The sequence below is a fragment of the Protopterus annectens genome, chromosome 3.part0, assembly GCF_019279795.1.
Source record: "Protopterus annectens isolate FY-2018-M chromosome 3.part0, PAN1.0, whole genome shotgun sequence".
In the NCBI taxonomy this organism is placed as follows: domain Eukaryota; kingdom Metazoa; phylum Chordata; order Ceratodontiformes; family Protopteridae; genus Protopterus; species Protopterus annectens.
Window position 1 is genome coordinate 907,476,417 of NC_056731.1, and position 26,284 is coordinate 907,502,700.

Sequence of the window (26,284 nt, forward strand, 5' to 3'; positions counted from 1 at the left end):
TTTCTGGTAATGCTCTTAGCTTTTTCTCTAATAAGTAAACTCTTGGTTAACAACATCAATATCCCAGCATGTAGACTGCTATAGGGTGATTATCCACACAGAATGAACTTGCCTAGCTTCAGGATAAAATCTCTGACTATAACCCAGACAACCCAAGTCTAAATAGTAGTTTAGGTGCTGGAATGCAGAAACATACACATGCTTTGTGAGGTTGTAACAACCCCTTACAGTGATGAGAGTATTCATGTCAGCCACCCAGGGCCAGGGTTAGGTCAGTTAGAAACAGCCTGCAGCAGTAGATTGAGGTAAAGGCACAAGCTGACAGCAGACAACCCCTTTAGTTGGCTCTCATCTGTGTGTAGGAATACCCAGTACTGGGAATAGAAGAGGAGAGAAAAAAAGGAGCAATGGAAGAGCCTCACTGATCAACAGGCATAGAGAGAGGAAAAAGAACCCAAGTAAAATAACTGTAAAATCATTCACATTAAATGCACTAAGAATGGCACATTGAGTACTACTTTCATTTATCATTGCTGTGCATTTTGATCACTTGATAAATTGCCCAATAGGGAGAAGTGGACAGCTATTTAAGAGAAGAATGCAATGGACAAATGCACACCAGTGGGAAGTAGACAGGGATTTAAAATGCATACACGGTAGAAATAAAGGTTAGATTGTGGGTTGCATTTAAAATGGGCACCACAAAGCTAGATGAAATTACAGTCTTCAACATTATACCCAACGCATTTCAGATATACAGTTTACTCAATTGTGAATATTCATATATTGCACAACAGTGAAATAATCAAATACATTATCAGATCACACTCCTACAGTGGTGGTGATTGGGGGAGGGGATGTTCACCGTGATCTGTAGGAAGGAAATATGCAAACTTACATCAGGTGTCAAGACAACAGTATTACAAGGGATATGCTATTGTATCTAGTAGGCACTATGAGCTGTAGTAGCAATGTTAGACACATCTGCACTGATTCATCAATGTCACTTACACTTGTTGCGTCTTTCGTCTTTTCCCGGTTAGGGGTCGCCACAGCGGAACTCCGGTCCGCTAATGATTGGTAGTAGATTTTTACGTGCCGAGTTGCCAGCCCTGACACACAACCTTCAACGAAGGTACACCCATTCACGCATGTCTCCAGACAGAAGACGTTCTAGCCGAGAAACGAACGGGACAACGTCTCACTGTGAGGCGACAGCGCTACCGCAGCACCACCACCGCAGTATCAATGTCACTTACACTACGATTCAATATATGGCTGACATTTCATTGAAACAAAACCCAATGAAGCAACATAATTTCCACCTGTAACTGTGGAGTGATCCCTCCCCCCAAATCCATGCATCTATCTCTAAAAATGCAAACTCCAATAATGCACAACAGCGGAGACTAAAGCATTTAAGTCCATAGTTATGCAATTTCACAGCACACCCCAAAACGGGACAGACAAACATGTTCCTGCACTGCTCAAATCCCACAAGTCTAAATATAGTAACTTTGAGATCATCCCCTCAGTGGGAATAAGTGCAGGCTTTCTCATAGGTTCATAATTCATAGGTAGGTACTAGGCTATTGGCCCAAGGGCCTACGTAAGCCTAGCCAACAAGGTTCCCTGGCTTACGCCACCCAAGAAAGTTATTTTCCTGTGCCACTGTCGAGCAGAGACACAGAAGTGATCCCTGGGGTGTATTTCCTATTTCCCATCCACTCATCAAGATTTTTCTTGAAGAGTGCTAATGAAGAACTTTGCTTGACATAGATGGGTAGCCTGTTCCAGAGTATTGGAAGTCTCTGGGACAGGAATCTATCCCTCCAACATGTCCTGTTTATTGTAGTGACAAGGTTTAGGTCGCTACAGCGTGTAGCTTGGAGGGATTGGGATTTCTTTAGGTGTAGCATGTACAACAGCTCTGGGTTTGACATAGCTTTATATATTAGACAGAGATCACCTCAGAGTAGGCGATATGCTAAGGAGTAAAGCTGGAGTTTTTTGAGGCGGTCAGTGTAGGGCATTTGTTTGAGGCCAGTAATCCTCTTTGTGAGTTACTTCTGTGGCCTTTCCAGCTGCTGCAGATATCTTGTGAGGTACATTCCAAAAGGGGCATTGTACTCTATAATGGGTCTGAGTGTCGAGTAAAGGGGAACAATGACCTCTTTTTTCCTGGATGAGAACCCTTTTATGATGAGGTGTGCCACGTAGAAGGACTTCCTGACTACTGTGGTGATGTGACTATCAAAGGAGAGACTACTGTCCACCTGGGTCCCAAGGTCTCTTATCACGCATTTTGGTGTTAAGTAGATTGCTGCCAATGTGGTAGTTCATGGGTACAGAGTTTTTACCAAAGGGATTGACACTGCACTTTTTGGCATTGAGCTTGAGGCCATGGCTCTGACACCAGGCATCTGTCTCAGCGAGGCCCTTCTGTAGGATGTTCACATCATTTGGGGACTTGACTATGGCTCCTAGTTTGCAGTCATCTGCAAACTTCATTAGCCAGAGGCCTTCTGTGTTAGCCTGTACTTCAGAGAAGTAGATACCAAACAGGAAAGGTCCCAGGACGGAACCCTGTGGTACTCCACTTGTCACTGCTTTGAGGTCAGATTTGGAGTTTGCAACCTTTACAGTGTGGGTTCTGTCAGTGAGCCAGTTGGCAACCCATCTTGTGACGTAGGGATTTATACCTAGTTTAGTGAGTTTAGCTATAATTCCAGAATGGGGGATGGTGTCGAAAGCCATGGCGAGGTCAAGATAGGCTGTGTGAACCACCTTACCCTCATGTACGGCTTTGGTGACTGCCTCAAAGAAGTCGATCAGGTTCAGGAAGCATGATCTGCCTTTCACAAACGCGAACTGGGTGGGATCCAGAGTTTAGAATTTACCGATGTCTTTGTTTATGAGTTCCATGATGATACGTTCCATGGCCTTGCAGACCAGGCTCGTCAGGCTAATAAGTCGATAGTTCCCGGGATCAGTGGTGGCTCCCCCTTTGTGGAGTGGGATAACTGTTGCTGTGCGCCATTCTGTGGGCACAAAGCCTGATGCGATGCTATTATTGAACATAGTGCTTAAGTGGGGAGCCAGTTCGTTCTGAAGTTCATGCAAAATGCAGCCTGGGATGTTGTCCGGTCCCATGGATGCTGTGTTTTTGGCTTTAGAGAGTGCAGCTTTTACCTGCGTAGTTGTGATTACAGGGACTCTGCATTCTTCCTGTACAGATATGGGCCCTTTAGGGGGTGAGAGGCGGGTAAAGTTAGCACTGAACCTATCTGCCAGGATGTTGGCAATATCAGTTGGTTCTGTAATTTTCATGTCTTTGTGCTGTAACTCAGAGCAGATCTGGGTGTTGCCATCGAGATTCTTAACATAGCTATAGAATGCTTTGTGGTTGTCCTTGGGATTAGTGGAGATTTTGTTTTCGTAGCTAGCTTTGGAGGACCTTATAAGGGATCTCAGCTTCTTACTGTCACTGACCAGGGAAGCTCCTCCATTCATGGGATTTTACTCTCTTTTGCAACAGTTTCTTCCTTCTGTTGTACAGTTTTTTTATGGCAGGGGACCACCAGATTGGCTTCCTTTTTTTGGAGGATAGTGTCTTGGTTCTGTTTGGGATAGCATGATCTATGCACTCGTGTAAGTGCTTATAGAGTGCATTTGTGTAGGATTCAGCAGTTGTAACTGCATTGTCCGTCTGCATGGGTGTCATGAAGTTCACCACTTCTGTCTTAAGAAGCATGAAGTTGGCTTTGGAGAAATTTTTTACTGTGGTTTCCTTAATAGGGGGTGGGGGCAGGATGTGGATATCAAGGGTGATTAGCTTATGGTCAGATCAGACCAACAAAGAGTTGACTTCAGGTGTGAAACACCGGTCACTCATGTTGGTAATGATTAGGTCTAGGATATTGTTGCCCCTGGTGGGCGTGTGGATAAGTTGATCCAGGGCATTGGAGTTTATGAATTCCAGAAAGCGTTGAGCTAAGGAGTTGGTACACGAGTAGTTTTCCCAGTTAATGGTGGGGTAGTTTATCTTGCCCATTATTAGGGTGTTTGGTTGAACCCTAATATTTTCCAGTACATCAAGAAAAGAGGAGTGGGAATCCTGGGGCATGGTGGTGGATCTGTAGCAAGCTACAATTTGGATTGCAGTTTTGCCCGGAGTTAGTTGCACTTGGATAACCTCAGAAGCATTGTGCGGAGCAACTAGCCTAGAGGTGTGGTTATCCTTAATGAATATGGACACACCTCCGCCTTTGGTGTTTTGGTCCAGGTTACATGGCTGAAAAGTGTGGTATGAGTTATAGCCTGGTTCTGGAGCCTTGAACCAGGTCTCAGTCACTGCACAGATATCGATGTTCTCCATTTTAAGAAGTGCCTCGAGTGAGTGCATTTTGAGATTTAGACTTCTAGCATTGAGTAGCATTACCCTCAGTTTTTGCTTGCCTGTTCCTGTTATGGTGGTGAATTTGTTACTTGAACCTTGCCTAAAAAAGGCACTATAGGGGCAGCAAGAGCCTTAGCCAGTATCCGGAATCCCAGGGGCGACAGGTGCAGGCCATCTGTGGCAAAGCATTATGGTCTGTCGACCATGTCATGCCAAGCAGACAGATACTGGATTCCCCTTAGAATGACACCAGAAGCTTAGCCAGCTGTTGAAGTCAATCATTTTGTTGTTGTACTGCGGTATCATTCTGGGCGATGGCAGAATGCTACTCAGGGCTAGGTCATACCTGCCTGGGGTACAAGGTCATAGGTTCATAGGTAGGTACTAGGCTATTGGCCCTAGGACCTATATAAGCCTAGCCAAATGGTACCCTGGCTTTTGCCACCCAAGAAAATTATTTTCCTGTGCCCCTGTCAAGCAGAGCTCTTCCATGTCACTTTTCATGTAGTCCAGGGAGGTACGTCTCAGGTCATTCACACCAACATGGACAATGACAGAGTCATATTTGTACTTGTTGTGGAGTGACCTGAGTGTATGGGTTATGTGGCGGATTCTGGCACCCGACAGGCAGCTGACAGTAACTTTCTCCTTGTTTAGCCTGGTGAGTGGGACATCAGTGTGCCTGACTATAGAGTCACCTATGACTGGTGTGTTGGGTACGTTGTTTTGCCTTATTGGTTGTGATTGAGTGGCACACTGAGTCTGTGGGCTATGTGTCATTTGGGTTGTGTTGGGGGATGGAGGTTGCTTGTGTTTCTGCTTTGGAGGTCTCTCTTGCTTAGACAGATTATTATTGAGAGCCTCCGTGAATGTTTTTGTGTTACTATGTGTGGATTTTAGTGGTGTAGATTTAGTGAGACTATGTGATGAGTGTGGTGTGGTGCAAATGTTTACCTTCTCCTCATGACTGTCAAGTTCAGTCTTGGCTGGAGAGAGCTTTACCTCCAGTTTGGCTAGATAAGTGCATCTCTCACAGGTTGTAGTGTTGGGTGGTAGGAGGAGAGGTTTGTCTGTGTACATGAGGCAATTTCTACATTGCCTCAAGATGCCCAGATTCATCAGATAGACAGGAGAGCACATTGGGAGCTGACCCTTGGACATGCCTCAATAAAAAAACATTTTCCTCTAGATAAGTGAGGAAAGTGAGTACAAGGGCTGTTTTCCCCATTGTTAGCTGAATATGACAAAACTTAAATCAATGGACTTTTAGCTGTTAGCTGTGCTCTGATATAAGCAGCATCGATAACCTACTGACTGACTGTTAACACACCATCAGAATCTGTGGAAAAGCTACTTGCCTGAGCAACCCTCCTGAGATCCAAAGCCCTCCTTCACATAGGTAGATTGGAACAAACAGTGTGCACTCGTGAGGAACACAGGGGAGCTACCCACACACCAAAGAGATACTCAAGCTGAAGACAGACAATAACAGAGTACTACATCAGAGTAATGGAGCAGTTTATTTCACAGCTTACCACAGTCACAATGTGTAGATAAACTACTAGTAGGAGTGAAGCCATCTGTCACATAATTTCCAGTAAGATGAATAAACTTTAAATGATATTTCATCTTCCTTTCAAGAAACTTCTTGGATTACTACCACTCGCATAACATACAAAAGAACAAAAATCTAGAGCTGTAACAGGGAAGCTGTCTATTACTGGTTTGCATAAATTACTACATATAGCACTGTAACAGTAATACACAATAATATGATCAACATTATGCACTGATTTAGTAATGAATGGCTGATATGTAGAGGATTACCCCAATATCAGGACTAATAACATCAATGCGGTTCATATAATCCCAATCTGTGTCCGCAACATTGGAATATATGTGCACAGTCTTTTATGTACAATGACAGCACTCAGAGTCCTTAAAATTTCCGTTTTAATAGATACTCGTAAAAGTCACAGCATTAGCAGGATTTTGAATGGTCATTTATAACTCTGCCTGCAGAAACTAGGGGGGAGGGGGAAAGTCCTTTCAATTGCTCCTTAGAAGAGTCTCACCATTAGTGGACTTTTAGGCAATACAATTTTGCCTCCATATGGTGTGGTGAAAATTGATATTGTAGTAGCTCCCTGTACAAGTCTCAACATTAGCAGCGGTTCAGACAGTCTTAATGAGAAGCACAATTCTCCCTACACATGTGGGAGGCACTGCATTTCTACTAGCACCCTGCAGGAATGCCAGATTTAGCAAGGTTTTAGACAGCCAAGAAAACCAGCATGATTCTTCCTGCACTTCTTGGAGGTGTCCTGACCTTTCAGTAACCCCTGTACATGTTTAAACATTAGCGGGCTTTCAGAGAGCCAGAAACAGAGATTAAACTCTCACTAGATATGCAAGATGGGCAGTGACCTTTTAGCAGCTGCTTGTACCATTATTGGCTTTTGCAGTTATTTTTCATACTCAAAAATAGCAATGCAATTCTCTCTGGGGTACTCACTCGTTAACACCTCCTTATGGTAATCTCAGCATTTTTAAGGTTTTGAGATGGTCAACAAGTATGGAATGATTCTCCTTTAATATGTATGGTAGAGCCACTGATCTTGGCAGACCACAATCTCAGTATTAGGGTAGAGAGGGGTGACCATGACCTTTGGAGAAGGGAGAAAGACATGACACTGGGACCATGTCCATAATAATCCCTTAAAGGTAATGCACTTTTTTTTTTTAAGAGAAAAAAAGGATACATTTTTTTAGTGGATGGTGACACTAAGGCAAACTATTGATTGTTTTGTGATAGCCACTAGCAACCAGGTAAAACACAAGAAGGCTACACTGCTGGAAGACATCTGCTACCACAGTCAGCACAGCACTTGAGTAAAGGAAAATGTGAGGAACATGTAATGACAATGCTGTGCACCCACAACAAAGTGCAAGAACAGTATATGACCAGCTAAAAATCTCACAGATGATGCACCTAAAGGCAATCAAATGTCCTCTATAACAAGCAGAACAAGGGACGGAAAGAAACTATGCAAAACTTTAAATAACTTATATGTAACTAGAAAATGCTTACAGCTATACTCAAATAGAAATCCCCTAACATGCAAAATTCTTAGGAACCAAGGACATGTAGGTTTAAAACCCACTTCCCTGTTCGAAACCATGAACAGTCTCTAATACCCACTGGTCAGCAGTGACTGAAAATGCAGCTTTCCCAGTTCATCAAGTTTGTCAAGAGCAGTGAACTGTGGAATTCTAGCTATAGCCTATTTACATCATATCCGGGATAAGTTTGTCTTATTTAATGGATTTTCATGACGGGGTAAACCACAACAATGCTCCCCCCCATCATTTAAGGGGGGACAGTAAGGACTGCTGGGGGGGTGGACAAAAACAAAACAACTTAGGGCACATTCAGGAAGAATGACCCAAGCACATGGTGGCCTGATAAGTTGTCTTGAATTTAAAACTCTTTTTTTTCTTTCTCTTAAACAATGGGATAGGTTTTGAAGAAAATATAAAAACATTACATTTCTTCTGCAGGAGTTTAGGTTATACTTTTCTGGAGGTCTTCAGTGTTTACCAGGGAGGTTTTACTAAAGAAAACTTTGCCTCTAAAAGAAAGAGTGGAATCTAAGACAGTTTGTCACAGCTCCCACATGAAAAAGAGGACAGGCCAAGCTACACTGCCCTACAGATGCAGATGGGCTGTGAGCACTGTGCTAATCACCATATCTGTCGTTTCCAAGGTAGAGCGAGCAACATGGAACCTCATATAAACCAGTTCAGTGTTATGTTGAATATTTTTTGTTTGTTTTTTGACAAGTTTTGCAACTGTTTTTGAAATAAACGTCAAATTTAGGAGCCCTTGTGTCGGAACTGACTGCTAGAGTCTGTTTTTTCTTGGATTTGTCTATTCAGTGCTCAGGCTTTTTATAGAAATTAAAGCAGTGAAGAAACATCCTCGTCTTCTATGTGTATATACATATTGTGACACTGTCAGTGAAGATGTGATAGTATAAAATTGTCCTGAAGTTGCCGGAACAGCTCATGATCAGCTCCACAACTTGTATTTCCTGTATAACATCAGAGCACTGTTCAGAGACAGATGGCAACAGCCTAATAATCTCTTTTTTCTCAGTTAACCTCAGTGCATGCAAACTTGCACTGAAAAAAGGAACTTCTAAATAAATAAAATACTGCAATCTCTTACTGCTGAACAGACAGCTTTCCAATGTGTTCAAATGCTGAAAATGCAATACTTAAAATACAAAGTAATTTATGGACCTGACAAGGACTGGCTCATTTTATAAATCATAATTAAAACAATAGCAAGAAAAACAAATGCTGTGCTGGCCCACTAATGGAAAACACCAGAATGCACAAGTGATACAATTGATTTACTAGACCATTACAGGTTTTAATGATTAGCTACACTGTAAAGGTTGCACTGGTCCAATAAAAAGTTATCACATCCACTCTGTGTTTCAAAGCCAGCACAATGATGGACAATATAACTACTTTTCCACAAGCAAGTGCAATGCATGGGTTAAACAAGTCTCTCTCTCTCGCACTCTCTTTTTCTTCTTTATGAGACCATCAAGAAGTCAAGACCAGTTTCCCAATAACCCAAGAGTTCTAATTAAGTGACTTGCTGAGAGTTACATATTCAGCAAATGGTAGCTGAAGGAATCAAACCCTTGACTATAGAAAACAGCTTATAGCCTTAATCCTCTGTGCTAACTACCAGACATTTGTTTTGCAGTGTGTCTGGAATAGCCATAAGGACACTATAATGTCTGTATTAATCAAGACAGCTTTATACCACTTGAAGACAACATACAAGTTCCTTGTCATGAGACCTGTGTGCCTTGTCAGCAGCATAAGTGTGTGTGTATATATCTGAAATGGGGTAACCAGCACAATGGCCCTGGAGCCTTTACACGCCTAGCACATAGGATTACCCTGGCATCGTGCCACCTGAACTTCGTTCCTAGTGCCTCTGCCGAGTAAAGGCACTGGAGTGATCCTTGGGGTGAATTTTCTATTTCCCATCCACCCATCAAGATTTCTCTTGAAGAGGGCCAGTGAGGTGCTCTGCTTGACATGTATGGGACGTCTATTCCATACCATGGGCAGTCTCTGAGTTATGAACCTGTCCCTCTAACTTGTTCTGCTGATTGTGGTAATGAGGTTGAGGTCTCTGGAGCATGTGGTGTGGAGGGATTGGGATTTCCTTAGATGTAGCATTTCTAACAGAGCTGGGTCAGACATGGTTTTATAAGTCAAGCAGAGATAGCCTCTAAGTAGGTGATATGAGGCAGAGAATAGTTGGAGTTTTTTGAATCTGTCCATATAGGACAAATGTTTAAGGCCTAGGATCCTCTTTGTGAGGTACTTTTGCGGCCTCTCCAGTTGTTGCAGGTGTTTAGTGAGGTATATGCCAAATGGGGCATTGTACTCAATGACTGGCCTAATGAGGGAAGAGTAGAGGGAGACAATGACCTCCTTCTTCCTGGATTCAAAACCCTTAGTAATGAGATGTGCCACATAGGACTTTCTGACCACAGTGACAATGTAGTGGTCAAAAGACAGGTTTCTGTCAACCTCCGTTCTCAGATCTCTTATAATGCCTTCTGTGCTCAGTAGACTATCATCAATGTGGTAAATCATGGGAACCGGGTTCTTCCCAAAGGGGATGACGACACATTTTTTGGCATTGAGCTTAAGGCCATGGTTCTGACACGAGTCGTTGGTCTCAGTTAGGCCTTTCAGTAGGATATCAATATCACTTGGGGAGTTAATGATAGCTGCCAACTTGCAATCGTCTGCGAATTTTGTCAGCCAGTGTCCCTTTGTGTTGTGGCCTGGACTTCAGAGAAGTAGATACCAAACAGGAGAAGACACAGGACCAAACCCTGTGGGTCTCTACTCATGACTGGTAGGCTCTGTATAGGAGGTACCATTGTGCAGTAGCTCAGAGCAAATCTGGGTATTGCTATGGAGATTCTTTACATAACTATAGAAGGCCTTGTGGTTGTCTTTACTATCTGCTGCAATTCTGTTTTCATAGCTAGCTTTAGAGAACTTGATGAGGGATATCAACTTTTTGTTGAGGCTGATAAGGGAGGTTTTCCAGTCTTGGGACTTCATCTTATTCCGCATCAGTTTCATCCTTCTGCTGTAGAGTTTGTTTATGGCAGGGGACCACCAGACTGGCTTCCTTTTTTTGAAGGAGAGCGTCTTGATTCTATTGGGTATGGTGAGATCCATGCATTTGTGTACGTGGTCATACAGTGCATTGGTGTATGATTCGGCAGTCATGCAACTATTCTCCATTTGCATGGGTGCTGTGAAGTTAGCCACCTCTGTTTTTAGGAGCCCAAAATTAGCTTTGGAGAAGGTTTTCAAGGTGGTTACCTTTGCGGGGGGGGGGGGATGTGGATTTCCAAGGTGATTAGTTTGTGGTCGGATCTAACCAGGAACAAGCTGATTACTGGTGTAGAGCAATGGTCGCCCATGTTAGTAAAGACCAGGTCAAGCATGTTGCTACCTCTAGTGGGAGTAAGAATGAGCTGATCCAAGGCAATGGAATTAATGAATTCCAGGAAACGTTGGGCAAGTGTATTGGTACATGAGTAGTTTTCACAATTAATGGAGGGGTAGCTGAAGTCACCCAGTAAGAAAGTGTTAGGTTGGACACTAATATTCTCCAGGGTGCTTAGGAACGTGGAGTGTGAGCCTAGGGACATGGTTGGGGACCTATAGCAGACTATGACCTGAATCACTGTCTTACCCAGTGTTAGCTGCACCTGAAGTATCTCAGATGTGTTATGTTGGGTTACCAGTCTGGAGGTGTGCGCATCCTTTATGAATATGGAAACACCACCGCCTTTGAAGCTTCAGTCCAAGTTCTGGAGCAAAAAGGTGTGGAATGAGTTATAGCCTGGTAGTGCAGGGGTGCTTTCTACTGCCTTCAACTAGGTCTCTGTTATGGCACAAATGTCAATGTTCTCCATTTTAAGGAGTGCTTCAAGGAAGTGCATTTTGAGATGTAGACTTTTACAGCTGAGCAGCATGACCCTCAGACTGCGTTTGTAGCTGTTACGGTGGTAATTTGGTCTTTGGCACACCACCTAAAAAAAACACTACATGGGTAGCAGGGTAGCAAGAGCCTTGGCCAGTATCTGGAAACCCAGGGGTGACAGATGCAGGCCATCTCTAGCAAAGCATCAAAGTCTGTCAGTCATGTAATCCCAGGCAGACAGATAATGGATCCCCTTAGAATGAGACCAGAAACTTAGCCAATTGTTGAAATCAATCATTTTCTACTTGTACTGTGGTATCATTCTGGGTGATGGTAGGATGCTGCTCAGGGCTAGGGTCTTACCTGCCTGAACTACATAAACAGAGAGCTCCTCCATGTCTCTTTTCATGTAGTCTAGGGAGGTACGTCTCAGGTCATTCACACCCACATGTACAATGACAGCATCATATTTGTACCTGTTGCTGAGGGACTTGAGTGCGTGCGTTACGTGGCAGATCTTGGCACCTGACAGGCAGCTTACTGTTACTTTCACCTTATTCAACCTAGTGAGTAGGACATCAGTGTGCCTCACTATCGAGTCACCTATGACTAGTGTGTTGGGCATGCTGTTTTGTCTTAGGGGCTTTGGTTGAGTAGCACACTGTTTAGGAGAGTTATGTGTCTCGTGATTAGTGTTGTGTTCATATCACATTAAGTAGATTAGTTGATAGACAAATTGCCAGTATGCTAATATAGCTGCAACACAAAGCAGACTTCCTCAGCTTTACAATCATTATTTCAGTTTCTGTCAAGCAATCACAGGAATATTAGACTTTTGGTTGAGACATTAAACCAAAATCCCATCTGCCTGAGTCTGCGGCAGCTAGATTAAAAAGTTCTACAACACTTACTGAATAAAAAAGAACAGAGGAATTTCCAGTGTCTTGGCCAAATTTTCCTCACCTGTACAAACACCACTTAAGTTTCCCCTGAAATAAAGTGTATGTCTAGTGGGCTTAACCAGTCTGCAAAAGTAAATAAATAACAATGAATATTAAGGATATGATCAGGAAGCAGGGTCTTTCATCAATCAGGTCTAACACTGCCATAGCTAATGACACTTCTGCCCACAATCATGTCTATCAATTTAAGTGTACAAAGCGATAAGGATGTACAGCACTCCTGTCAGTGCACAAAGTGAACACTGACACATCCAAACAATGCAGAAGGCAGGTAGGGAGTTGTGAAACATGCTTAGTTAGTAATAGCTCTAAGTGAGACAGATGGAAAAGGTGAGGTAGGTAGGAAAGGAAAAACAATTTCATTTCACTTTGTTTTATGCCTCTGTGAATCAGGCAAGTGTAGTTATCAATTAACTGTTTTCAGCTACAACCAAGGCTTGAGGCAATAGCAATGTTAAGTCACACAAAGTATATATAACTTTGGTGCATAAAATTCCAGCTTGTATAAATACAAAACATTAATAATAGAGGAGTACATTACATACACATGGAGTCATTAGTTAGTAACAGTAGTATAATGCTAAGCTTCATGTCTTAATACAGGCGAGGGCAAGACTAGAAGATACACAGGGAGATGGACAACTGCTCAGCAATAATTTACAACCAAAAAATACAAGAATATACATGGGGTATATATCAGCTGTGTAGCTGTCTCTACACAGCTGTTCATACTGCAACCATATATCCATAATATTGTGGAAGACGAGATTTATTTATTATTTATTTTACATTTGTTTACCGGGAAAGTCCGACTGGACACATTTTCAGCGAAGGTCTGAGGAGAAAAGCTCCACGTGTGCCAAACAGTAATATATGTAACATTTATACAAAATAATATTTATACAAGAGAAAATTAAACTAATTACATAACAAGTGTATAAGATATGTCATTTACACACAGCAAACAGTAGAGTGTTTACAATAGTAAAGGAATTAGATAAAATTAGATAGTCACACTTTTAGATTGTGTTAAAGAGGTCAGTTAGGGAATTAGGGGTTATACTTCGGTAGACTGTTTACATGTTTACATCATTTCCAAGAGTTGGTTACTAAATGACATCCAAGAGTATTAGAAAGTAGACAGATCCAATTTAGCCTTATTAGTGAGAGTATAGGTGTGGCCATTAATATCCTTGAGAGAAGTGGTTTAGTGTGGGGTATTGCAAGGACATAGCCACTTGCTTTGTGAGTTTTAGCTTTGTTTTAAATTGAGAGAGGGCTCGAGTAGATGGGACAGATTTCATATGGTAGCGAATTCCACATTTTGCTTATATAGTTAGTGAATAGTGATTCACCAGCTAAGTTTTTGGCTGTATTGACTTTAATAAGTGGTTTGTTGCTGGAGAGTAAAGTTCTGGTACTAGAGTGAGGTATCAGTATATTTTGGAGGGTGGGTGTTTATTCACTTTGGTAGAATATCTTATGGGCCATGGTTAGCTGGTTATAAAGCAAAGGATTCTGGAGTTATAGCCAACTGAGCTTGTTAAGGGAGATACAGTGGTGAGCTCTCAATGGGGAACTGGTGGCATATCTAGCAATTTTTTTGTAGCAGGCTTCAAGCTTAACTAATTCAGACTTTCTTAGGTTAGTGAGTATGGGAGATATACATAGTAGTGTAGATATCAAATGAGACTGGGCAATTTTGGCTTTAGTGTCATCTGTAAAGCATTGTTTGTTCTTATATAGTGCCGAAGTATTAGTATGTACTTTTTTATTGTTTGGGATATGTGGACATCAAATCTCATATTGCAGTCAATTTCTACATCTAACATCTTGGTATGAGGTGAGGGTGAAATGCTTGTGTTATCTAATGAAGTTATGTTAAAAGAGCATAGAGATGCATTTGATTTGGTGGGCTGAAATAACATAAGTTTGTTTTTTGGGGAGAGTTAAGAATTAACTGAGAGTTAGTCAGCCATGTTTCTATTGTTAGGAAGGATTGTTGTGTTACTTTTTGAGGTTCATCTATGGTAGTAGCAGCACAGATGACTGTTGAGTCATCTGCATACTAGATGAGAGATACTCGTGGGGTTGAGGCGTGTAGGTGATTAGCGAAGATTGAGAAGAGTAATGGACCTACGATTGAGCCTTGTGGGACACCTAATGTTATGGGTAGAAGGGGTGATAATGTTTGTTGCCAGCGTACAACTTGCTGACCGGGCAAGGGTTTTTTTTTTATTGTGTCCATTGGTACTGGTTGCAGTGAGACTATGGTTTTATTTTTGTCTGGTAGAAAGTTGGTTGAGGTTGTAGAAGGGTTTTGTTTTTAGACAGTGCTAGGATAGTCTCAGTAAAGTATGTATTGAATCGGGTGGCAATATTGTCATTAGTATTAGATGTAGTAGGAGGGGGTGTGCAAACTTTACCTGTTCGGAGTATTTTGTTTATAGCTGTCCAAAATTTCTGTGGGTTATTACGGTATATAGCTTGGGATTTGGAGTAGTAATTTATTTTATCCTATTTAATGTGTTTTTTATTGATTTCTGAGTTCACAATAGGTCTGAAGTGCTGAGTGAGATTTGATTGTGTGTCATTGTTTCCAGGCTTTATCTCTTGACCTTAACAGAGATCTAGTTTCTTTAGTTAACCATGGAGCAAAGTTTGATTTAACTCTTATAGTTCTTGTGGGGGCTTGGGCATCTAGGATAGACAGGCAGATGGTATTAAAATAGTGAACAGCTTCTTCTAGAGGGAGATGGGTGAGCAGCATCCAGTTACAGTGTTTAAGATTATATATGAGGTCAATGAGGTTGAGGTGTTTTTTATTCCTTATTTGCTGGTAAATAATTTGTTTGTTTGGACTAATATTTTGCCTGAGTAAATAGGTTGGGGGATGGTCACTAAGGCTGTCCAGTAGACAGCCACAGTGAGATGACAGGGTTGGTCTATTAGTTACTATCCAGTCTAATATTGCTTGCTTGTTGGATGTTTTATTATACCTGGTGGGTTGTTGTATGAGCTGGGTGAAACCATGCAGACTGATGTAACTTTTTGGGGTTTGGGAGGTACAATCAGCCCAGTCTATTTTAAAGTCACCCATAATTACTGTTTCCTGAGGAAATGATACCCAATTTAGTATGTGTTCTACTGTCCTAGGTATTGTCTCCTGGTGGGATATAGATGCCAATTACATTTATATGTTTCCTAGGATTAATGATCAGTTTTGTAAGTAGTAGGTCTGGATTATCACATCACAGTTTTAATGTCCAATATTTCTAAGGATAGTTGGCTATTGAAGAGAAGAGCTACTCTACCTCCTCTTTTACCTATCCTGTCCTGACAAATGATGCTATATCCTTGTGGTAGGATATAATTGTTAGAGATTTCTAGTTTTAACCATGTTTCGGTGATAAGTACAATGTCTAGGGATTATCATCTCACTAGGTTCACATCTTCCTCCCAGGCCATAATATGCATTATAGCACATGTAACAGAATCATATCACTATGAAAAGTAAACACTATTCATAGTATCTAAAAACAGTGCAATGATGAGTTTGCATCCTCCTTAATTGATCATTAATTAGATTTCACCATCAATGTCAGAGTCACATGTGAGGGAAGTAGAAATACTGCATCAAAAGTTAAAAATATCTTTGGTACTAAAAATAAAAGTCACTTGCTGTATATTTGTTGTGGTGGTTTCTTAACCACTGAGTCAAGTCTAACTCTTTGTAACCTCACGTACTTTACCATACAAAACCTGTAAGTCAACAATTACAGACTACTCAACAGAAGTACTACACAAATTTCTGTTATAGCATTACTGCTCTTTTGTACCAAAATCAACTGATGTGTTAAGCCAGCGATGGCGAACCTATGCATGTCAAAGGTGACACACCCCAATGTTTTGGGTGACACACCAGCGTTCACCAACACCCAAGTTACCAAAGAAACCGAATGAACAAAAATACAAGAAATATGTGACCTTGCACTTATCTATTAAAACTCAGCAACAAAAAAGTAATGAATTGATGTTAATCAAATAAAATGCAATGTGTTCCATAGTTTTTTCAGTTCAATTCAAAATTATTATTAAAAGTGGGGTAGTTTTTTTCAGTGTGCATATAATTTTCTCTGATTTTTCTTTTATAATACATAGCAGCACACATGACTGGACAGTATTTTTTCAATGAATGAATATATAAAGAATTTTTTCTCGTTTCTTCGGGGCGGCGGCGGGGGGGGGGGGTGACACACTAACAGGGTCAAGATAGACATTTTCCAAATTTTTGACATGCTGAGCCCAAAGGGTTTGCCATCACTGTGTTAAGCTAAAGCTGCTGAGACTTAAATCTCGAGCTCTGACACGCTGTTTACATACGTGATGGATCTAAATCACTCACATATGCCCCAACAAGGAAGTCATGTTTAAAACTACATGAAACACAAGAAGACAGTCATATGCTCATTCTATTGTCTTACTGTAGTATGGGTGGGAAGACAAAGTAAGATGCACAACACTGATTTACCATGGCATGACTATCCTGGTTGAATACTATGCACTAGTCCTAGTCTGGTCACAAAGCTCACTGATAATGCTATTGTCATAAAATAAAATAATAATAGATAAAGTACTATATGAAACACTGATTACTGTGCAAACAGATTCTAAGAAGTAGGCCTGGAAGAGAAACTGAGGTCATGGATCCAGATGTTTCATCTTTTGCAATGACATTTTTCCCAATAACAGTTTGCAGAAAGAATGGAAGGCACTTTCTTACTATGGACACCTGTTAAAAATCAAAGTTCTTCGGCATTCCACCTTCAGATTTGCCTCTTGCAGGTGCCCCACTGAATAAATTTTGACACTAGTTAGTAAGAAAGTGAATCAGTTACATAACACATCCTCAGACTGACTGCATGATATCTTCTGTCACACTATGTGAATCTAGGCAAATAACCCAGAGGCAAACACTTCTGTCTACTAGTAAACAGACACTTGTGTGAAGTACTGCTTAACCTGGCAAATAAATCATTAAAGAAAAGAACAAATAAAATGCATTTTGTACTTCTTTGCGGTTGATCAGCATTAGAAGCATGCTCTGTGCACCTGTAAACAATCTCTGAGATGACTGAAACTTTAGTTTGTTAACAATAATTCACATATAAACTCTTCTGTCTGCAAACTAGAAAATGAATTAGCAAATGAGGAAGTGCATTAAATAAACTTTTAGTTATCCTTGATATACACTCTTGCACTCATTTTCATCCTTCAGAATTTGTGATCATTTAACATTAAAAAGCACTACTTCATTATACCCGAAAGAATAAGGAAAATGTTCCCTAATACCTGAGACACATGTTGGAGATGTGGCACAAGAGAAAGAGGCACACGGGAATATATTGTTTGGGAATGTACAGCACAACAGTTCAAGACAGGCTTGCAAAACTTAGTGAACCAATTAACAGGAGAAGAGCTAGAACTAAACAAGGAAATGATGCACTTAGGTTGGTGCAGAAAAAGACTACCACCATACATTAATGACATAACGTCATTACTATTGACAGCAAAAAGGAAATCACTAGGAAACGGAAAACCAAAGATTCTCCCAAAGTTGAATAAGTCATGAAGATTAAGAGGCATATAAAGGAAATGGAGATAAAGCAGAAATATAACCAAAGGATCAGTAGATGACAGCATAAAAAGGGAGAAATTTGGACACTGATATATATAGTGGCAGTACAGCCAAGGACTTGGGAAAGACAAGTCTGAAAATAACCATATCAGGAACATAAGGGTATCATTCTAGTTAAGTGAGCTGAAGTATGCTTCTGATGTAAATAGCTTTGGGCAGAGTAAGAAGTTATACAAATTCTTGTTCGTGACTCCCTTTTGGCAGCGACAGCACTGGTTTCCTCTACTTCTGCATCTAGTCAAGGGCAATCATCCCAAGTTACCTCACAGGGTGGATCTTCTCACACAAGACAAAGGGTCTCTCATCCATCCCCACCTGTCAACACTTCAACTAACACAGTGGGTGATAGGGTTTTGATCCCACATAGACACCTTTTTTCTGAGGATGGAGGTCAGGAAACCTACTACTGCTAGGAAATCCTACTTGTCTAAATGAAAAAGGTTTTCTATTTGGTGTTTTTTTCGTGACCTGGACCCACTTTTCTGTGGATGTTCCTTTGGTTCTCTCTTATTTGTGTGAGTTGCTCAGTAGGTAGGAGCAATACCTTTCTATCATAATGGCTACTCTGTGGAGAGTATCTTGGAATGTAAATAGTCTTAAAAATAGAGACAAAAAGGAAAGAGTATTGAATTATAATAATAATCTCAATAATTACTTCATAGATACTATCCAAAAACTTACTCACACCAAACACAACTTTCTCCCCCATCCCACCTCTTCTAACAGAAGCCCCTTTTCTCTTAAACCGGTTTCCACTGCTTACATAAAATCCTGCTCAAACTAAAACCCTGCTCTCCTTCTGCAGACAACCTACCTCCTATCTTCCTCAAACTAGCTGCTGAATCCATAGCCTATCTTATATCTCTGCTAATCAATAGATCCATTCAAGAAGCCACAGTCCCAGACATCTGAAAATCCTTCTACACTTTCTCCACTGCATAAAGGTGGGAATTCTACTGATCCATCTAATTATCGACCCACAGCCATACTTTTCCCTCTCTAAAAATACTGGAACAATGCACCCATACTCAGCTACTGAATTTTCTTCTCCAAGAAAACCTGCTAGCTCCCATCCAACATGGCTTCAGGCCAAAACACAGTACTATCACTGTTCTGATATCTTTTACCTACACAGTAGCTGAGGCCAAAAACAACAAGCAACTCGTTTCCTGTCTTTTCCTCAACCTATCTAAAGCTTTTGATACCATGTCACACTGTTTACTTCTATCTAAACTATCTGGGCTCACACTTGATTGGTTCATAATTTACCTCTCCAATAGGCAACAATCAGTCATATGGCTCACTTCCTGCTCCTTCTTCTTACTCATCAAATCTGGAGTCCCCATGTTCCATCCTGGGCCACCTTCTGTTCAATATCTTCACCGATGACCTCCAAACCTCTTGCAAACAATCCACCCTTATTCAATATGCCGATGACTGTACACTCATCTTCACCTCCAACAATATCTCTGATCTCCACAGACACACTCAAGACTCTTTCCTGTCCATGGAAAAAATGGCTCTCTGATAATCAGCTCATCCAAAATCTAAAATAAATAAAAAAAAACTTCTTCTAAAACAAAAGAGGAAATGTTCCGCTTAACTGAACTTGTTGGTCGTACCTTGGCAGCCCTACAAACCCTTGATGTGAGCAAAGCAAATGATGACGCGAAGGGGGAGCCGCCAATTGAGGGGAGCAAGCCAACGGATGAGCAGGAGGTTACACCTTCCGCTGATGGATCTAGTCATGTAGTTAAACAGTTTCATACTGTCAACCGGGTGGATTGCAGCACACAGACTGATATACCTAATGGACAGGCGCAATGTGCTAAGGATGTTAACCTGGTATCTCGCAACAAGGACTTAAATGTGAGCAATGTCTCAACCAATGATTTTACTTTTGATTTCAGTCTATTCCATGATCGGGATGAATTGGATAGACTCGGGGCACGACCCAAACGCCCGATGACCATTAAAATGTATTCTGCAGCCACTAGGGTACAAATGGACTCTTTTAATAAAGAAACATCAGTCCGAATTTTGTCCATCTCCTCCTTGTTCAATAAAGCCTGAGGGCTGCCGATGCTGCTATCCATACCAAGCCACAACCAATGTAACACCACAAGCAACTGTATAAGGAAACACCCACAAATGCCTGGTGTGATAGCTGAGACAAAATGACAAAATCCTCGGCTCGAACTGGATGAATGTATTTTATTACAAAACAAGACAAGACAACCACCGATATTCACAGGTTAAGCGCTTTCATCTGAATTTAATTAAGGATTCATGGTTGTTTCTAGGACAGCTTACTCCCAATCTTTGGAGTAGAGACTTAGTTTTTATAGCCATCGATGTCAAGGATTTATTCTCCTGTATTCCTAAAGATATTGGCTTAGAATATTTCAGCAATAGCCTCAGGAAACATTCCGACATGGAGTGGGATCGAATAAATCTAATTACTGACATGATGGGACTTGTTTTAGATTATAATTATATACATTTTGAGAGTGAATATTTCAGGCAGACCAGAGGGGTAGCGATGGGAGCATCGTGTGCCCCTATTTTTGCCAACTTGGTTATGCTTGAGTGGGAGACGGGATTTTTGTTTAAATGTGAGTACAACAAATACATGGCTTATTATTCTAGATTCTTAGATGATTTATTTGTTTTATGGAAAGGCCCCACTGATAGGATAAGTGAATTTGTTGACTACATTAACAATACTACAGATTTTCTAAAATTTACATACAACTACAGTGATACAGGGATTGCCTATTTAGACACACATATTAGCCATGGTGAGCTAGGATTTATATCAAGAATTTATAGAAAAGAGACATTTTCTAACGATTACTTAGAATTCAGTAGCAACCATCCAACTTACATGTTCAAGAACGTTTTTATGGGACAGCGTATTAGAGCTGCCCGTATGTCATCAACAGTTGAAATCATGAATACGGAATTGGAGTTTAAGTCCATGTTTATTGCCAGAGGATATCCTCTTCCACTATTGTGTGATGTAGTTGAATATGTTGGGAATGAGTGGGGTAATAAGTATCTACCCCTTTGAATAATGAAGGAATTATGAAAATTGAACGAAGCAATAGGGTATGTGTTATGATGTACACACCGGTGGTACACTTTATCAAAAACATTATTATGGAAAATTGAAATCTAATAACTGTTGATGATGAACTAACTAAAATTCTGGATACTCACCCAAAATTTGTATATAAGACAGGACCTAATATCAAAAAACTTTTGGAATATGGGACCGACAAACGTGATTAATACGAAAACAACTGGTACCAAAAAATGCGGTACATGTAAACAATGTCACGCAATCAATGAAGATGAAGGTATCAGGTTGGATAATTACAATAAGACTTATATTGTGAGTAGAGTAATTTACCTAGCCAGGTGTACGATATGCTGCGCTTTTTACATCGGCAAAACGGAGACAGTTTAAGAAACGTATATACAATCATCTATATAGTATTAGGGTAAAGGATAATAAGAATGCCTTATATCGACACATAGCTATGAACGGTGAAGACCATCAGTTCAAATTTGTCATTATTGATCAGGTAAAAATTTCTCCAGTTAGTAGCAACATTAAGGCTTGGTTGGCCATGAAGGAGAGAGGATGGCAGATGCTCACTGATGCCACTAGATTTCCAGGAATTAATGAATAAATTAGTATAAAACCATTCATATTGTTAGCCAAGTAGCCTTTAGCCTTCAATTCCAGTCATTTTGAGTTATCTAGTATTTTCATTTTCTTTTTCATTTTTATTTTTTCCTTTCACATAGCGTATGACATATTAGCACATCATATAGCGTACAATGTTATCAACTGTACAGGGTATTATGCTATAGGGCATTATGACACTGTGTCATCATCAGATTTTGAGTTTTTTGAATATAGATTTTCAGATTTTTTATGTACATAGATTTTCATATATGTTTTTATTATGTATATATATATATATACATATATATATATATATATATATGCTTATAGAATCATCAAATATGTTTTTTACAGCATTTTAATAGCTTTTATAATAGTTTATCAGATATATACCTCATTTTTATTAAGTGAATTTTTATTAAGTGAATCTAAAGCAGTGCATAAAAGTAGTCATAACTTATTTAGAGTACTGTCTGTTTAAATTGCTATTGCTATTTCAGTGTTTGGCGCCTAAAAGGTTATTTAAATACTCCAGATCCACCTTGTTGTTGTTCTGAGGAAGTCTGGTTACATTCAGATGAAAGCGCTTAACCTGTGAATATCGGTGGTTGTCTTGTCTTGTTTTGTAATAAAATACATTCATCCAGTTCGAGCCGAGGATTTTGTCATTTTGTCTCAGCTATCACACCAGGCATTTGTGGGTGTTTCCTTATACAGTTGCTTGTGGTGTTACATTGGAGGTGAAGAAATTCAAAACGAAAGCTCAGTAGGGCTTTCATGTTATGTGGTCAAGAGCTATTATAGCTTATTATTGTTTGTAGCTCAAAGACCTGTGCAGTTATTATTGGGTCTCAGAGACAGTTTGAAAATGAATCTGATTTCATTTACCAAAGAAGTTCATCAAATAATCACATGTTCCAGGTCCAGCTTCACTAACACTATTTTTTCAGAGTTTGCCAATGTTTTCGATGACAAGTTGGGCAAACTTCCAGTTATGTATTCTATGAAGTTAGACCCAGAGATCAGTCTAGTAGTCAATCCTTCAAGAAAAGTTCCAATAGCTATGCAGCATAAACTCAAAGCTCAGCTGGATAAAATAGAGCATCAAGGTGTAATTTGTCCAGTTACAGAACCTAACAAATAGGTGTTGTCCATGGTAGCAGCTCACAAAAAAGGCTCAGACGAAATCAGAATATGTATTGACCCAAGAGATTTGAACAAAGCATTGAAAAGACCGCAACATCCCATGCATACAGTAAAAGTTGTCGTAGCCCAATACCAAATGGCACTGTTTTTCCTGTCTTAGATGCAGAGAGTTCATTTTGGCAAGTAAAGCTTGATCGCAAATCTTCAATACTGACTACATTCAGTACCCCAGTTGGAAGATACGGATTTCTTAGGATGCCATTTGGAATAAATTCTGCAAGTGAAGTCTTTCAGCATGCAATGGAGCAAATTTTTTCAGGTTATCTTTGTGCCATAATAGTAGATGATTTGTTAGTTGGAGGCAATGGTGAAGCAGACCATGACAGAAGTCAAGAGAGTTCTAGACAGAGCACTTGAAGTGAATTTAAAGTTTAACACTCTAAAGTGCAAATTCAGATTACCAGAAGTTACATATGTTGGTCATTTATTTACTAGCATTGGCTTGAGTCCAGACCTGTCCAACCAAGTAGCCATTCTTGACATGCCAGCACCAGAAAATGCACAAGCACTACAATGTTTTCTTGTTGTGGTCAACTATTTAGGCAAGTTTATACCAGACTTCAGTGAGTTGACATCACCTTTGAGAGAGGTAACACGCAACAATATGACATGGGCATGGTTAGAACATCACCAGAAAGCATGTGAAGACCTTAAGCAGAAAACTGCTACTCCACCTACATTAAGATACTATAATGTCAACAAACCAATAACTCTTTCCTGTGATGCTTCAAAATTTGGTCTAGGCCCAGTTATTCTTTAAGAGGGCAGACCAGCAGACTATGCATCTAGAACACTTACCCAAACGAAAAAGCAATGTGCTCTGATTGAGAAAGAACGTTTGGCAAAAGTATTTGCATGTTCTAAGTTTCATGATTATATTTATGGTCGGGATATTCAGATTGAAACTGATCATCAACCTCTCGTTACTATTTTAAAGAAGCCTATGCATTCAGCTCCAGCAAGATTGCAAAGAATGATGCTTAAATTGCAAAAGTACAACTTCAAAATGGTCTATACAAAAGGCAAACTTATTTATCTGGCTGATAGCTTATCCAGATCACCCAGAAATACAATGGAGCAGCTTGATGTGGAAAATTTGACTTCAATGTCATGGAATTGCATATTTTTTCTACCACAAGACTTGATGAGCTAAGAGATCATCCAAAGGTTGATCTAATTTTGCAAAAGTTCAGCCACTACATCAATGCTGGATGGCCATCAAAGCAATCGAATGTATCACCAGAAGTGCAACCCTACTTTCCTTACAGAGGTGAGATGTTGATGGATGATGGCATTATTTTCAAAGGTCCCAAAATTGTTGTTCCTGCTTCCTTACAAGAATACATCCAGATTTTGCATCATGGTCACCCAGGTTCTGAAGCTACCCAAAGAAGGGCAAGAGGACTAGTATTTTGGACTCCTCTAGTAAAAGACATTGATAGAGTACTTTCTTCTTGTTCAGTAACAATAGTCCTAAACTGCATTTGAAAAAAGAACCACTTCTGCTAAGTCAAGTTCCTGAACTACCTTGGTCAACAATAGCCACTGACATATTCGAGTGGAACAATCAACATTACTTAGTACTGATAGACTCTTACTTGAATTGGTTTGAGATTAATTTACTACATAACCTAACGTCCACTACTGTTATTACCAAGCTGAAACATCATTTCTTAGGCCATGGAAGTCCACAAAAGCTTATCTCTGACAATGGTAATCAATTTACCAGTCAGTTGTTTCAGAAATTTACAAAAGAATGGGACTTTGTACATGTTACTAGTAGTTCAGAATATCCACAGTTAAATGGACTAGCTGAACGTGCATTACAGAGTGCAAAGCAATTACTTCAGAAGTCAAAATGTGATAATACCAATGTCTTTTTGAATTTACTCAATCTCGGAAACATACCCAATGACAACATACTTGGCTCACCTGCTCAGAAACTTCTATCTAGGCAAACCAGAACAACACTGCCTATCAATTCCAGTTTACTGCGACCTAAAGCTAAAAACAACAAAGCAATCAAAGCCCAATTATTTAGAAAGCATTATTTCCATTAGTCCAGCTATGACAAATTGAGCAAATTTCTTCACCCGTTGAAAGGAGGAAAGAAATGGCGAAAGGTTTCGACCGGATCGGTCAAGTAACAAATATATGTGAAGAGCCAATGTCACTCTCCTACTATGGACACAATAGAAGGAGTCATTGTGGGTTATGTTCAAGCAGCTTTATTTTATACAAACACATCACAACAAAAGTTTACTGATTTTAACTCTAGTAACTTACATGCAAACTAACTGCTGTAATCATACATGCTTACTCTCTGGCTGGACTCAAAAAATGGCACTAGGAATGGCATGTGTTTAACATTTATATGTGCATGCTCAGTCTTTGACCTGCTTCTTAAAGATACAGCACATAGCTCGTGCTCTCTGGTCTACATCCTCCCTCTTGTAAACAAAACATGCAATGTTGTGAAACTCTTATGGAATGCAGATATCACAGACAATTAGTCATGAATTTATACAAAATATAATACATATAGACACAGTTAAGTCCATGTTGCTACATATTACACAGTGGGCTTAGATACTTGTCCATAATGTGTGACAACAAATTGGGAACTGGACTTAACTATTGGAAATCTCTCTGCAAAATGTTCGATCTCTGATTTACTTGGGACATCTTCAGGAATGGAATCAGAAGTAGGAACACCCATACCCTCTGGGATGGAAACAACATTTGGTTCACTTTGAGATTTATTGTCCAAGTCGCTACAACAATGTTTGACGATGATTCAGGTACAGGTAACAGATGTTTACAGTTTCGCTTGTATTGCATACTTTCCCAGTCTATAAGGTACGATCTCGGTTTAGCACATTTGCCAATAACTTATCTATACAGTCCAAACCTTTATCCATTTGAAGTCTGAACATTTCTCCTTCCCTTAACAGAGAAAGAAGCTTGCTTTACTTGTTGTATGAAGACTTCTGGATAGAATGCTTCTTAAATAATTGAACCTTGATGGTCTTATTATTCTTGGCTTTAGCAGAATGGTAGTAATAGGTAGCATAGTTCTTGTTTGCCTGGAAAGAAGTCGTCAAGCGTGGAGATCTGAGAACATCATAACGTGGTACGTTCCTAGGCTTAAGGAGAATTAAGAAAACATCTGAATTGTCACATCTTGACCTATCAAATAGTTGTTTCACACTCTGCACAGCTCACTCAGCTAGGCCATTTGACTGAAGATACTCAGGACAGCTGGTATTGTGTAGAA